At 33.4% G+C, this 16036-nt stretch overlaps 1 pseudogene; it reads left to right on the top strand.

The window, feature by feature from the left end:
- Nucleotides 1–203: 203 nt before the first annotated feature.
- LOC149180543 (abscisic acid 8'-hydroxylase CYP707A1-like) lies at nucleotides 204–2098 on the top strand (annotated as a pseudogene).
- Nucleotides 2099–16036: the final 13938 nt, after the last annotated feature.

The raw sequence follows: 16036 nt of genomic DNA, 5'->3' as shown, positions 1-16036 counted from the left end.
TTAGGTCACCTCCAATGATAGTGGAGCTAGTGATCAAAGAGCTATCCAGAATGGAATGCCAGAAATCAAGTCGATTCTGGTTGGGGGCATAGATATTCATGATTCGAATATGTTTACCTAAATCAACAGCAAGAACATCCATGCCCAAATAGCCTAAGCCACCCCAAGAGGATATCACTTTGATAGATTTAGGGTTAATGCCCATGGCGAGACCTCCAGATCTACCCATTGCATCCAGGCCTTGGAAGTACCAACCGGGAAGGAGAGAAAGAAGGGTTCTGGTAATCAGTTCAGAGGGTCTGAGGGTTTCCTGAAGGAGTAGTATGTCACAGGGGGTACGATTCAGAAGACGCTTAAGGGCCAGTTTTTTCTTAGGGTTGGCTAATCCCCTGTAGTTGAAGGAGAGCCAAATCATAGGGGAACAGATTCAAGGGGCTCGGATGCTCTAAGTGCCCTTTCGATGGTGGTCTGACGACCCTGTGCTACATCAACCACTGCAGATTTGATGGCTTTAGCAAACTATTAGTTATCACCAAGTATAAATGATTTCTCAACAATTGTATTCACAATGTCTTCATCATCTATCTTATCTCTAAAATAATTTGAGACTTTGAAAACTATCATTTTAAACTATGTAAAATTTTATCATCGTCAGGTACTGCAATATATTTGTTTAGATAGATAAGTGTATGACTTGATATATTTGAATATAGATGTGTATAACTTGACAGTGGACATGGATGTGATAGACGAGAAGGCTTGCATCAAGCCATGAGGAAGCGGTAGAACATAGTTTAAACAATCCCAATATATGATCGTGAGATAGTTAGTTATGTTTCCAAAACCGCAAGAGTAGGAGAATTCAATGTTTGAGTTGGATCCATGGTTGTTGTTGTGTATATGAATTTAACTGAAAGTAAAAAAATATCTCAACGAAATACTGAACCTATTTGATAATGAGGGTTAATAATGTGGTAAACAATGATTTGTTAAGTTTTCTGATGCAATCAAAAGCTCATAGGCTTCGATAGATGACCAAATTGTAGATAATATCATTGGAGTAATTTTTGCAACCCAAGATACAACTACCAGTGTCTTGGCCTAGATTATCAAGCATGTGAGAGATAATCCATCATTTTTTGAGGTTGTGACGGTAATAAAACAAACTCACTAACCTTGTTTATAAGACATTTTTCACATTAAATACATTGTAAATCTCGACTCGATGGTGGCTTCCCATAGTAATATTATCTCATAGCTTTGGTGGTGCATCTTATGATAAAATTGATTATAACATTAATCATTGTTTATGATTATTTGTAGGCTAAACAAGAAGCCATTAGACAATCCAAAGGGAAGGAAAATTGACTCCTTACATGGAAAGGTACCAGGAAAATGCCCTTAACATGTAGGGTAACTTTCTCAATCACCATATTATATTCTTAGTTAACATTTGGGGTTAGATGTATTAAGATATTACTCTTATCCACCATTAAATATTAATTAATAATCTTCTTGCTTCAAATCTTTAGGTTATTCTAGAGACAGTGAGAGTGGCTTCACTATTATCCTTCACATTCAAAGAAGCAGTTGCAGATGTAGAATACAAAGGTGAGCGGGTCTCCTCACACTGTTAAATCTGCAAGCGTGTCAGTTTGGTCATAAAATAGCATAAAAACTGAGAGAAAATGAATTGGATAAGTTCTATCTGAGAACTAATCTGCTATATGATATTTGATTTACAAGTTACCTCATCCCAAAACGATGGAAGGTCATGCCATTGTTCAGAAACCTACATCACATACTAGAGTTTTTCCCTGACCCACAGAAGTTTTATCCTTCTAGATTTCAGTTTAGCTTTCATCATGGATGCCCTTAACATGTGTTACCTAAATTTTAACCATTTGAAAGCTACGTGGGAGTAACCTTTCTTGAAGTTTCTGACACAAATAGGAATATGGTATATGTGTGTGGCTTCGAGGTGCCTCAAAAGCCCAACACATTCATGTCTTTCGGAGGTGGGGCTTATCCTTGGACACAAATTTGTAAATCTAGAATGCTTATTCTCACTCATCACATGATCACAAAGTACAGGTAGTTAACTTCATTTAGCACACTTATGTTAATTGGTTTGTGCGCAGTCATATTTCTCATTATCTTACTAAAATAACGTAGGATGCTCGTAATTTGTTTTTCTTAATGCAATCATAGAGATATTTTAGCAAGGTTTTCTTGTAATCGAGACCCCTATGGTTAATAAAGATATTAAATTCATAGTTTTTGTTGTCATTTCCATATGATGGATGCCATGGAATACTAGCAACAACGATGTAACCTCAAGACTTTCCTCCTAGCCTGTTTGATCTCTCAGTTGGAAAAGTTGTCTCTTTCTCAATACTCACACACGAGCCTTGTGTTAGGAATTTTCCCATGAGCTTGCTGAGAGATTTGTCACCTGCGACGTCAATAAGTGGCAGGGCTAGTAATTATACATGGCACTTTCTTATTGGAAGTTGACAGACGATGAAGTTTATAAAGAGAACTCCTGCCGCACAACTTGAGCAAATACATGTCCTTCTTAGATAGGCTCTGGATAGACAATGAAAGTCCTTAGATCACCTTCCCCTTATAAACACCTTCATTGTAATTAAAATTAAAAAATAATTATAATTAAGGCAAGTTTGAGCTAGCCATTTGATGGTTTTACTGATGGTGGTTTACAAATCCATGGTATAGCATAGCCCATTGTATTTGTTATGATGAATCCTATTTAAAGGCTTGATTAATTCCATTATGGAATGCAAAAGTACCAACTTAGATCCATTTTAACTTTGGACTTGATCCCTCTTGATCCTTGGTAGATCTAGATTTAAAATGGATCTACACTAGTTTATTATATGTAAAGTGTATACACATCACATGTATCATTTGAAAACGATAAGCATGTTATAATGTACCACCCATCAAATTATTTTGAACTCTTCCATCCTTATGAGGAAACTCCTTTTTATTAGTCCATGCCACAACATAGAATATAGAAAATGATTTTCAGCGAACACTTGCAATAAACGTAGTTAACCTTGAAAAAATTGTCGGATTTGCTATAGTTTATTATAATGTTTTGTTAAATGAAATATTTATGAGAATATTGTAAATAAAATATATTTTTTTAATATTTATTTTTCATAAATGAAATTCCAATTTTTTGATTGGTTGAAACACTTGAAAAGACTTATTACCTGTGGTCAAACGTGACAGATAAAAAAATTAAAAATAAAATATTTTTATTTCAAAAATACAAAAAAAAAACAAGTGGCATGTGACAAGTGCATGACCATTTCTGTGACAAAAGATATTTGAGAGTAATAATAAAGAACAAAACATGTGTCTTGTGTTTTGTAAGACTTAGAAATGAAATCGTAGCATAAGGACATGTTTATTCAGGACTATGCGTGTTCTTGTTAATAAAAAATATTATTTCAAGGAGAACATTGATGATAAAATCTCTCTATTAAAGCTTATTAAAATATAAATTTAATTAAAATAAAGCTAAATGGCATTTCACTTGAGGTATGGGAATGAACATCAAAATTTAATTAGAGAAATTTGTATTCTATGCATTGAAGAACATGGGCAATCAAATCCTTATGCTATTTTGCAGCAATCTTAACACACCTTGAACATTCAATATATCTCCTTGACTGCAAAGGGGGCATTTTAGGATGCATGCTATAAAACTTGGTGTGGAGACTTGGAGGTGCATTTGCAGATTCCATTGGCCATCTAGAATTTTGCAAAGAGTCATAAAAACCCATTAGTAATTTAACATCATAGGAAGGGTTTTGAAACTTGTTATGAGGTAGAGTTGTAGAAAAGTGTGACGAACAAAAATACAAAGATTAAAGTCTATGAAGTAATTAGCAAAAAAAGAAAAATATAGAGTGAAAATGGTAAGTACATCATTTTTTGTGCTTTTTTTCCTCATTTTACATGCATTTGATAGTTTGGGTGTTTCAGGTTACATGTATTTGGTTGCATTAACAGTGTGCATTTGTTTGTTTGTGTTTCAAGTTATATGCATTTGGTGGGCTTAACAGTCTGCTTCCGTGAAGATGAAGCAACAATTTTGTTAACAATAATACAATAGTGTAAAATATGAAGCAAGATTTCAATTAACGTTAATAAAATATAGCCATGGTCTAAGTTACCTTACTAGTAGGTATTATTCTTTGTTCTAATATGTGTGTTTTAAGATTGTTGTATATTATAAATTCACGTCTTCTTAGGTAATTGTGTTAGGGTTGGTAGGATTTTTCAAAGAAGGACACAATTTATGTACTATTTACATGCATTTGTCATTTTGTGTGTTTCAAGTTACATGGACTTAGTAGGCTTAACAGTTTGTTTCCATGGAGTATGAAGCAATAATTTAGTTAACAATAATACAATAACATAAAATATGAAGCAACAATTCAGTTAACATTAATACAATATAGTCATAGTTTAAGTGACCTTAGTAGTAGGTCTTATTATTTGTTTTGATAGGTGTGTCTTGTGATTGTTGTATGTCATAGTTTAAGTGACCTTAGTAGTAGGTCTTATTATTTGTTTTGATAGGTGTGTCTTGTGATAGTTTAATACAATATAGTCATAGTTTAAGTGACCTTAGTAGTAAGTCTTATTATTTGTTTTGATAGGTGTGTCTTGTGATTGTTGTATGTTAGAAATGCATGCCTTCTTAGGTGATTGTGTCAGAGTTGGTAAGAATTTTCGAAGTGGGACATACTTTATAAAACTCTCGTGTCGCAATGTAAAATCTCTCGTTATGTATCATAAGACTTTCTAGTCTCTCACTTCTGGTTAACTACGTCAAGCTTGAGTGGAGGAGGTGTGGCCTCAAGAACTAAAATCCTTTAATCTCTTTCAATTTTATGCTTTTTGTTTCTATTTGTGGCTATGGACATGGCCACTGAGCAGGTGACAATGATCTAGTTGCCTTCAAGTAACCCTATCAAGGCTAACAGAATGGACTGAGACAACTCCTTATGTTGTGTGTTTTATGTATGTATATAAATATAACAATCATATGATGTCCAACTAATAGGATGATACCAATCATTAAATTATTTTAGACAAGTGAAAAAGAAATAAATTTGAAATGCATGAATGCCAACAACTTGAAACTCATATATGAAATTATTAACTTTTTTCATATTGTATGTCTTATGATTTGCCCTGATTTGTGTATCCTACAATTGTGTGTTAAAAGGTCATGCCTTCTTATGTAATTGTGTTAGACTTGGTAGGGTTTTTCAAAAAGTTACAATCCTTCATCTCCCTTTTAGTGTTGAAATTACCAAGTACCAAGGCTACTAGTTAATAACTGATAGGCCACTCCAATTTACTAGGTGAAGGTCATCTTCATTTCTCTCCACATAACGCAAAAATAAATTCTATGACTAGAGAAATCATTACACCAAAGTCTAGATATCTGGACCACCTTTTTCAATACAATTATAGATTCAATATTTGATTTTGGGCTCATCTTATGCATAATAATTGAACTTACCCTTTCATTCCTACACTTCTGCACATACTTTAGTTCTGCACATGTCATTGTCTTGCATAAATTTCAGTTCTGCACGTCTTTGTTCCATATAGGTTTTAACTGCACATAAAGTTTAGCTACAATGATAAAGTGTAATCTTGTACGTCATAGATTCATGCATTCTTAGTTAATTGTGTTAGGCTTGAAAAGAGTTATCGAAGTGGGAGACTTACGCCATGAGCCTAAGGAACACACTCTATAAAAAAATTATGGCGCAACATCAAATTTTCCATTATGTATCGTAATACTTTTTTGGTCTCTAGCTTTTCGTTAACTCTGGCCTTGTAGAAATTCCTTGTATATTCAAAATGCTTATCTAATATCCTAAAACAAAAGACTTGAATCTACTCTAATCATCAGCGGAAATAATTAAATGATCGAGAAATCACAACATCAACTTGAGACAAGATTCAATCACATATGCGAAGAGATTTATCTAGGGGGATAGGAACTGCTCAAAACCCCTTCCTATTTATATTGCATTAGTCATAAAATAGAGAAGAAATATAATGCTTTATCAAGCCTGAGCAAGCTCTGCACTAGTATAATCTATCTCACTACTTCCTAGACAAGCTCTAGTCAATACTTAACCAAATCCAAGCCTGCCCAAGTCCCTATTTCCTTGCATTGTTCCTCAAGGAATTAGCCCCCTATTAATTAGGGAAATTCCCAATTAGAATTGCATAATAATTGTAGGCCCCTTCTCTAACTGCATGCACCACCTGTATAATTTGGAATCTGCAATTGATAGTACACTGCCCTTGAACTCCAACCTCAACTTGGTAACTCAAATTATTTGCATGCATGAGTTAATTTAGGTTGATTGATTAGTTTAATTAAATGATGACTCCATGTGAAAAAGTTGCACACCCTTGACTGAACTTCCACTAGTTCTACTAACAGTGAGAACTAGTTACATTGACAATAACTCAAATTAATTGAACTAGATTGCTACAAATTAGCAATCAATCATGTAGAACTGAACTCAAGTGTCTCCAACTCGAATTAACTTATTTAGCTTAGTGTAAGTGCCATATCACTTTAGTTAAATTCCTCTAAGTATTTTTATGAAATTAGAATTCAAATTTCTCCTAGTTTAATTAAGGCAAAATTAAATCAGGGATTTCTTATTGCATTTTGAGTGGGTTCGTTGTCTTATTGTAAAGGTGTAAGTGCTTACATGCAGTCACGTGGAGGGACATGAATATTTCTATTAAACGACATAGAAATCTGCATCTCATGTCTCCTATTAGTCTGTGGCCCTCGAAAATTTTAAACAGTGCACTGTGAGTTTGTGGTGGGGAATGAGTCTCGCTATGATGTCATCTCAAACTCCATGTTGGCACCACGTGGCGCCGTAGGGAACTGTCACATGTCAATTGACACTTTGAGGTATATCAAACCACATTTAGTAATATAGTCATGATAATAATAATAAAAAGAAAAAAAAAAAAAAAAAAAAAAAAAAAAGATAAAAATGGATGAATATAAAGTGTTCGAATAAAAAATATAAGGACGAAGATTAGGCATGTGAAATTTGTGAATTATTTTGTTATTGCAAAGAAGATAATAATCATTTGTTGGTCATTTTTACGACCAAGTGTGGATACTTTTAGCTCTATATTTGTCTTTCGTGTAGCGGAGTAGCTTTATTTCTCTCCAGGTAACACAAAAAAGAATTTTTATGACTAGAGAAATCATTAGACCTAAGTCTAGATGTATAGGTTATTTTTGCAATACAATTATAGGTTCAATATTTCCTTTTGGGCTCACCTTGTGTGTAGCAGTGGAGCTTACCATTTTATCTCTTCACTAACACACAGACTTTAGTTCCACACATGTTTGTTCCACACGTCTTTGTTCCAGACATACTTTAGTTGCACATACAATTTAGCTAGAGTGATAATTGTGATCTTGCTAGGTCTAAAACTAGTGGAAGCATGTGTGGAGGGCTTCACACAAGGTGAGGCCAAAAGGCAGAAGAATAAGAAGAAGAAGAAAAAGAAAAAAAGAAAAGGTAGATTAGGTTTTCACTATTTGGTTACCATAAAATTGAAAGTATACAAAAACAAAAACAATAATAGTACAACATCAAATCTCTATGCATGATTATTCATTGCATATTATTATTTTCAAAGAATATAAATAATTATTTATTAGTTGCTATTAATTTTTTCACAATAACATTATATTTTATTATTTACAGCCAAGTGTAGCAACTTTGGACTCTATATTTGTCTTCCATGCATTAAAGTAGCTTCATTTTTCTCAACACAAAAAGGAATTTTACAATTAGAGAAATCATTACATGCATGTCTAGATATCTCGGTTGTTTTACCATGACGATTATAAATAAATATTTGCTTTTGGGGCCACCTTTTGCAGAGCAATGGAACTTACCCTTTTATCTCCTTTCTTTCGCATAGACTTTAGGTCCCCATAGAGTTTACCTAGAGTGATTAAGTCTCCATGGTTCGACAATCTTGCTAGGTCTAAAACTAGTGGAAGTGTGTGGGGAGGTCTTCGCACAAGGTGGGGCCAATAGGAAAACTATATGGGTTGTTCTTAATAAAAAAATATAGTCACTGAACTTGTTTCAAGTGAAAATTTAATTAAAAAATAAGAACATTGACAATATACATCATTCTATCATAAAGTGGCAGGGTCAAAGCAAAAGTTAATTAAAACCAATTTTTTTTTTTTGAAAAAAAAAAACTTGAAGAGCATAAGCAACATGCTTGTTGAAATCTCAGAATGAATATACAAATTTAATTGAAAAATTTGTATTCTAGCCATTTAAGAAAATTGATGGTCAAATCCTGATGTCGATCTGCAGTAGTATGGTAAGTACATCCTATTTTTATTATTTATGTGGTTTGTATTTTTGTTTGCAAAGTATTTATTTTTAATGTGTTTCAAGTTAAATGATATTTTCCTAGTTTTCATGTGCTTTATTTTTTCCACTTTTTAAATGGATCTGTTAGTTTGTGTGTTTCAAGTTGCATGCATTGGTTAGTTTAACAATATGCATGAAGTATGAAACAAATATCTAGTGACTTGTGACAGAGACTTAATAGACTCTAGACAAGTGAAGGAAATAAATAAATTTGGCATGCATATAATTACTTACATGAAACTATGTTGTTAGCAGTTGAAGAGAATCTAAAAAAACTAGACTAGTTCTTCACTATTTATTATCCATCATCTTGAAAGTATGCAAAAAAACCAATAATAATGTGACATCAAATGTGTGTTGATGATTCTTTCAGTATTTCTTGATCATGTATAAGAATTAGAGATTTGATGACATTAACTTTAGCTTTGCACATGAATAAGGATAATTATTTAAATGCAAAAAGATAGTAACTTGAAACTATTAACTTTTTCTCGTTATTTTATTTTAAGTTTCAAGTTGTATCATATTTTTTTTGGTTTTTTTTTTTGTGTTTTATTTTTTCTCCATTTAGATTTATTTGTTAGTTCTTGTGTTTCAAGTTACTTGTTGCAAAAAGCTATAAAACCCATCATTCATTTAACATCATATAAAGAGATGTGGAGCTTGTTATGAAGTAGAGTTGTAGAAAACTATGAAAAAAATAATACAAAGATTAAAGTCTATGAAATTATCAGTGAAACTGAAAAATATAGAATCATCAAACGGGTATGTACATCCTATTTTTATGCTTTGTTTCTTTGTTTACAAAACATTTATTTTCAATGTGTTTCAAGTTGAAACATATTTTCCTAGTTCTTTTTGTGCTTCGTTTTTGCTCTGTTTACATGCATCTCTTAGTTTGTGTATTTCAAGCTACATGCATTTTGTTGGCCTTTTTTAAAAACAAAAATGAGTAGTATTATATTAAAATATGTGCTCAGACGGAGCAGATACTAAGGAAGTTGAGTACGTGATTACTCTTACAAACTGATCTTACAGAGAAGAAATTTCTACTAACACCAAAATCATAACTCGAAGGCATAAAAAACAAAGTGTCCATATGAGAATGATTTATAATATTTCCCAAGAAGGAAAACACATTTGTATCTTGAGCTTATTGGAAGAGAGTGTTAGAATCCTCAACTAAAGGCATCTTGAGGCCTGGAAGAAAATTCCCTTCATGTTTGCTAAAGGCATTAAACCCAACATTGATACTTGTCTTGGTAGAATTTGGGCATGTATGGCGTTGGTTTGTTGGCACAGTGCGTCAATTTCATCTACATGGTGAGCCATGTTGATTTTGAGCTCCTATATTTCTTCCATTGGGTTGATGATGATGCTCATCTATTTTTGTAGTTTTAATTTAGCTTCAATAATATCCAAATTTAGGGTCTCTTCCTGATGGGAGGATTACAACCATCTAAGGTGAGCCCTGGAACCGAAGACTCAATGTCAGTCTTCATTCCCACCTAAAGAAGAGAAAAAGGGCAGGGAGATTTGGCTTACCACAAATAGGAGGACTTTAATTCGAGGTCAATTGTATCATAGGAGGGAGGCTAGGTGCCCAAAATATAATTTACTCCAAGGATGGAGAGGAAAAAAATCAAATTGCATATGGGCAGAGCACCAATATAGATTTTTAGGTTACCAATGGCAGAGAGGGACAAGTGCCTAGGTGGCACACCATAAATCAGACAATGAGGGAGAGTAAAAGAGATAATTTTGAAAAAGTGCCAAGACTGAAACCTAGTAAAACCATGCTTTTTCCAAAGCAGGGACAGGGAACAATGTAAAGGAAAAAGAGAGGCATATGAATCATATCAAGGTTGATGAGCTAACAGGTTACCTATTAACAATGGAGATCAATTATGGAGTTTGTGCAAAGAGACATGTAGCCCTGACTGAGACAATCAAAGTTCAGATGAGGAGCATTGAGAGCCCAAAGTCAAAATGTGTTACCAGTGTCACCACGATGACTGTTTTTGCCATGCAAAATCCTGAATCACGAGCTATTTGCAAAAGCCAGGTAGGCTAGCACAGAGCTTGTGGTGGGTAAAGCAGATGTAACTTCCACCAAGATGAATTCAAATAGATAAAAGCCCCCGGGATGAAGGTCATAACGCTTGAGTACCAGGGAGCCATGGTTTTATTCAGCTGGGGAGACTGCTCCCATGCTTCACCATTTATTATACCACAAAGCTTCATACTTTCTGTAATATAGGAGCTCATAACCAAATGTAGTGGGAGGTCATTGAAATAAGGTGAACACTACAAGATCGTACTACCACCTGCATGCGGGAAGGGAAACATGACCTCAGTTGCATGCAACCCTACCTTCTTGTTTAACACACAGGCAATATTGATATGCTCGCCCCATCTATTAATGCTCCCAAGGAGTGCTATGATCTTTTAGGTTGATAGCTTGATTAATAAAAAGTAATTAGGGAGAGAATAAACATTTTTAGGGGAGGAGGTGTCATGGGATGCCTCGCCACCCACTAACTCCATTTATCTCAGTTTTTCAAACTTGCAGGTTATAAACTTGGTTTGCTTAGCAATCTTCCTCTATATTTTGATGTATTAACACATGGAAAAAGGAGGTTTGCTAAAATCCATCTAGAACCCTAACCATTTTTTGAAGAAATAACTTGATATGATTTACTTTTGGCAAGGAATTTTATGGGGGTGTTGGAGTGAAATAAGAGAATATCCTAGAATCATGAGGTCAGGAGGATGCAAATATTTAGCTAGAGTTACTCCTAGCATAATCCTGTACAGCTTTGTGCGACCCAATACCCACAACTATCTCATTTCCCAAATTCCATTGGGATTAATGATAATGCATTTGGTTGGCTTAACAATATCCATTTCTTTGTTTATTTGTTTCAAGTTACAAGGGTTTTGTTGACTTAACAATATTCTTGCTTGGAGTATGAAACTACAATTTAGTGACTTATGTCAAAGACCTAATAGAATGAAAATAAGTCAAGAAATTTTTTTGTTGAAATGCATAAAATCACTTACATGAAACTATGTTGTTAACAATAGAAGAGAATCTGGATAAAAGTATAATAGTTCTTCACTATTCGGTTCCCCATCAACTCGAAAGTATGCAAAAAAATAATAATAATGCAACATAAAATGTTTGTCCATGACTGTTTGAATATGTCTGAATCAAATATAAGAATTAGAGTTTTCATGCCATTTAGGTTGGCTCTCCAGATGACTGACAAAATTATTCAAATGTAAAATGAAAATAACTTGAAACTATTACCTTTTTTTGCCATAATTTCATTATTTTATTACTTACAAAGAAGATAAATAATCATTTATGAGTTGTTGTTCATTTATTTACGAAAAAAAATATTATTTATAATTTACAGCCAAGTGTAGCTACTTTGGGATCTATATTTGTCTTTCATACATCAAAGTAGCCTCATTTCTCTCCACATAATACAAAAATGAATTATACAAGTAGATAAATCATTATACTCAAGTCTAAATATATGGGCGACTTTCTCAACATGATTATAAATTAAATATTTTCTTTTGACCCTACCTTGTGTAGAACAGTGAAACTTACCTTTATATATGTGTACTCTTACATATGCTTTTGTTCCATACAGACTTTAGCTAGAGTCATAAGTCTTCCTGGTTCGGCAATATTGCTAGGTATAAAATTGGTGGAGGCATGTTTGGATGCATGTCATATGTGAAGAGAAATGGGGTTGCTTGTTGTAAACGCTTGCTAGTTGCCTACTCTCAAATAATTATGCAGATGTTGAGTATACTGGTTCATAAATATAGATGGCTACGCATTAGTCAAAGACACAACAAAGCATATCGCATGTCATAATCAAATGTTCACAAACAATTATAGTTATATTTGTATCTAAAAATGGTTAGAAAAACTATTTTTAGGATAGGTACACCTCGGATTTGGTGCAACTAATCAACCCTGAAATGGATTCACAGTTTGAGCTAAGTGGTCAAGCAAAGTGGTTTATTGATTATCACTAGTGGCAACCACCACCCTGACTCTTTAATGAAATCATAATCAAATACAAAGATTCACCAAAGGCTCGATAATGTATCATTTAGTTTCAGGAGGCTAAATGCACTATGTCAATGCCTTGTTAGCTTGGTGTTTTAAAGCAAGCACTACAGGGGTCAACAACCCACTATCTAAGTGTTTTGTTAACGAGGACTTACGAACCAAACTACTTATTGGGAAGGGGTTTTGTCCAAGTCCTACATTTGAGCCTAAGGATGGAAGGACCTGTGGGCCTCCTGCAAAATTGCATTTTGAATAACCCTCGTATTTCGTTTCTAACCATCTAGTTTAAGGTAGTTTCAAGTAATAATTATTATATTTTTATTTGTTTTAATATTTTTATATTTATCAAATTTGAAGGTGGGATAAATTAAAATTGTAATATTTAAGTTGTATTACAACTAAGAAAAATGTCTAAAAAATGAAGTTGAGAAAATTAAATTGATAATTTTTTAAAACATGACCTATACATTTGTTTATCAATACCAGTTTACTTTTTGTTTATTTATAATCATAAATAAATTTGAAATGCATGAATGGCAATAATTTGAAACTAATATTTGAAATTATTATCTTTTTTCGTAATTGGATCAATATTTTATGTCTTATGATCGTTAGACATGGTAAACATTTGTGAAGCGTTTAAACCCTCGGTCCGCCTTTCAGTATTGAAATTATTAGGTACTAAGTTTAGTAATTGATAATTAATAGACCACCCTTTAACTCTCAAATTTATCACTTTTACAAGCATTTTAACTCTCCAATTTACCAGGTCAAGGCCATCTTAATTTCTCTCAATGTAACACAAAAATAAATTCTATGACTAGAGAAATCATTACACCAAAGTTTAGATATCTGTGTCGCTTTAACAATACGATTATAGATTCAATATTTGCTTTTGGGTTCACCTTATGTAGAACAATGGAACTTACCCTTTTATCTTTGTAGTTCCACACATCTTTGTTTCACACATGTCTATTCCATACAGACTTCAACTCCACACAAATTTTACCTACAGTGATGAGTGTAATCTTATATGTTAGAAATTAATTTCTTCATAGGTAATTGTGTTAGACTTGGTAAGATTTTTCAAACCAGGAGACTTACGGTGTGAGCCCGAGGAACGCACTATAAAACCCCTGCGACACGATGTCAAATTTCTTGTTTATCATAAGACTTTCATGTCTCTCGCTTCTCTTCAATAACACCCCATTGTCTTACTGTTAAGGTGTAAATGATTGCATGCAATCATGTGCAGGGCGCGGAACTTTCTATTAAATAACATAGAAATCCCCATCTCACGACTCTTGTGCAAGAAAATGGGTGTGCAGAGTAAGAAACACAAGTTTCTTTTGCACACATGGAATTTGGCTCAAAAACAAATTTTTAGGAGAAGTGATTTTTATTTTATTTTAAAGGGTTCAGTCTAAGTCATTTTGGAATATGTATTCAGTCTAAATTTTGTTTTTATATCATTGTCCACTACTAGTGAAGGTCTAGAAAAACGTAATAGATAATTTTTTTTTGATGCTCTGTGTTTAAGCATGTAGCATTTGTCATCAACGTTGAAATTTTAATTCACTTTATTTTATACAGTTGTTGGGGTTTCCAAAGTAATCTACATATTGTAGCATGCTCATTGTTTGAACTTTTATGCATAGAAACAACAATATAGTGGCATTGTATAAAAAAAATTGTTAATATTTCATAGCAATAGGTTATGCAGTACCAAGTTCTTCAACAGAAACATACATTTATTTATCGATGTTGTTACATATTAATTTGTCGCCATGACACTTGATCAGTTTATGGGTCTTTTTACCATCCGTGAACATGTTTGAATGAACTCCCTTAGAATTCAAACAACAAAAAATATCTTGAAGTAGATGAGAAATTTGGGGAAAATAGTTGTCACACCTTGTTAATTTCACTTGCACTGTCTTTTCTATCTTTTCCCGCGCATTCGTTGGAATTAACTCTGAGAACAGTGCAAAGATGCACTTTGTCTGCCACTATAAACTTACGCAGGTGAATTCAAGAAAGTAAAAATAAAAAGTACTTTCTAGAAACAAGGTTGGTTGAATATTTCCCAACTGAAAGCTTCAAAGTCATGACTATTCGAACTATAACCCTCATATGATGCATCTTAATCCCATTTCTCATAGAAACCCAATACCTCAATTAAGGAGTCTCATCCTCCTCTTTTGGATCTGAAAATTCTTCCTCTTGGCTTATAAAATGACTAGAGGGTAGAGGATTGAGGAGGTCAGAACTCAGAGAAGATAAACTTATGTTGTTAATTTGAGATTGGAAATATTGTCATCTAAGGAGGAGATATTTGGGAGGGAACTCACGGCATCAAGATGAAGTTTGTAAGGTATATTCGTGGACTACCCTCATTTTATGCAAGAAAACTGAAATTTGATAGACCTAAAACCCTGGAGGAAACAATGAGAAAGGCAGAGCAATTATATGAGTAGAATAAAATAGATCATTTATGTATAAAGCTTGGGGCAATAAGAAGAAGAATTTTATGGAATAGAGGAAAAAGGGTTTTAAACCCTCACCATTTAATAACAATTCTCAGGCATATCAACAAACAATACCAGCCTTTAAGGAGCCAGAAAGGGGTGATTCTTCAAGCAATAAGCTTCAACTTTCACATATTAAATGTTGGGGTTCTAAAGAGGATCACAGGTACAAATATTGTCCTCATAAGGTAGTAAACATGAGGACTGTGCACAATATACAATCAACAACTATTGTGGAAGATTTGGGTAGGGGGTGTTCAGAATTTATGCAACATTAGATACTAAGCAAGCATAGCACTTGGCTCATATGATTGAGGTCGAAGGTAAGCTTAATAATTAGCGCATAACTATTTTGATTGGATCAGGAGCTAGTCATAGTTATATTGACTTTAAATTGGTTGAAAAGTTTGATTTAAAGAAAACTAAAGATTCCAAAGCATGGTTAACACAACTAGTTACATGTGTGAAGAAGAGAATTGCAAAAACAATCAAAGAATGCTCAATTGGTATGAATGTGTTAAGTACAAAAGCTAAGTTAAATGTAATTTTGTTGGGGTCTTATGATTGTCTAATTGGCATGGAATGGCTGGGGAAGCACCATGTAATCCTTGATTGCTACAACAAATATTTTAATTATATTAATAATTAGGGACGACAAAATCAGGTCCAAGGAATTCCTAAGTTGATATCCATCAGAGAGATATCAACCATGAAATTGAAGAAATTTTTTAAGAAAGGGTGCCAGATCCTTGAAGCTCATTTGGAGGAATCAAATATGGACCAACATATTTATACAAATAATTACCCAATGCTACAAGAATTTGCTAATGTATTTGTAGAGATACTAGGATTACCTATGAGGATGGATATTGATTTTTCAATTGACTTGGTGTCAATGGTTGTTGCAG

Source organism: Pinus tabuliformis, chromosome 3_2, assembly GCF_031772625.1.
Source record: "Pinus tabuliformis cultivar Carrire ecotype Pingquan chromosome 3_2, CPIR1, whole genome shotgun sequence".
Lineage (NCBI taxonomy): Eukaryota > Viridiplantae > Streptophyta > Pinopsida > Pinales > Pinaceae > Pinus > Pinus tabuliformis.
Note: the sequence above shows the minus strand (reverse complement) of the source record. Positions and strands in the feature narration are given on the sequence as shown.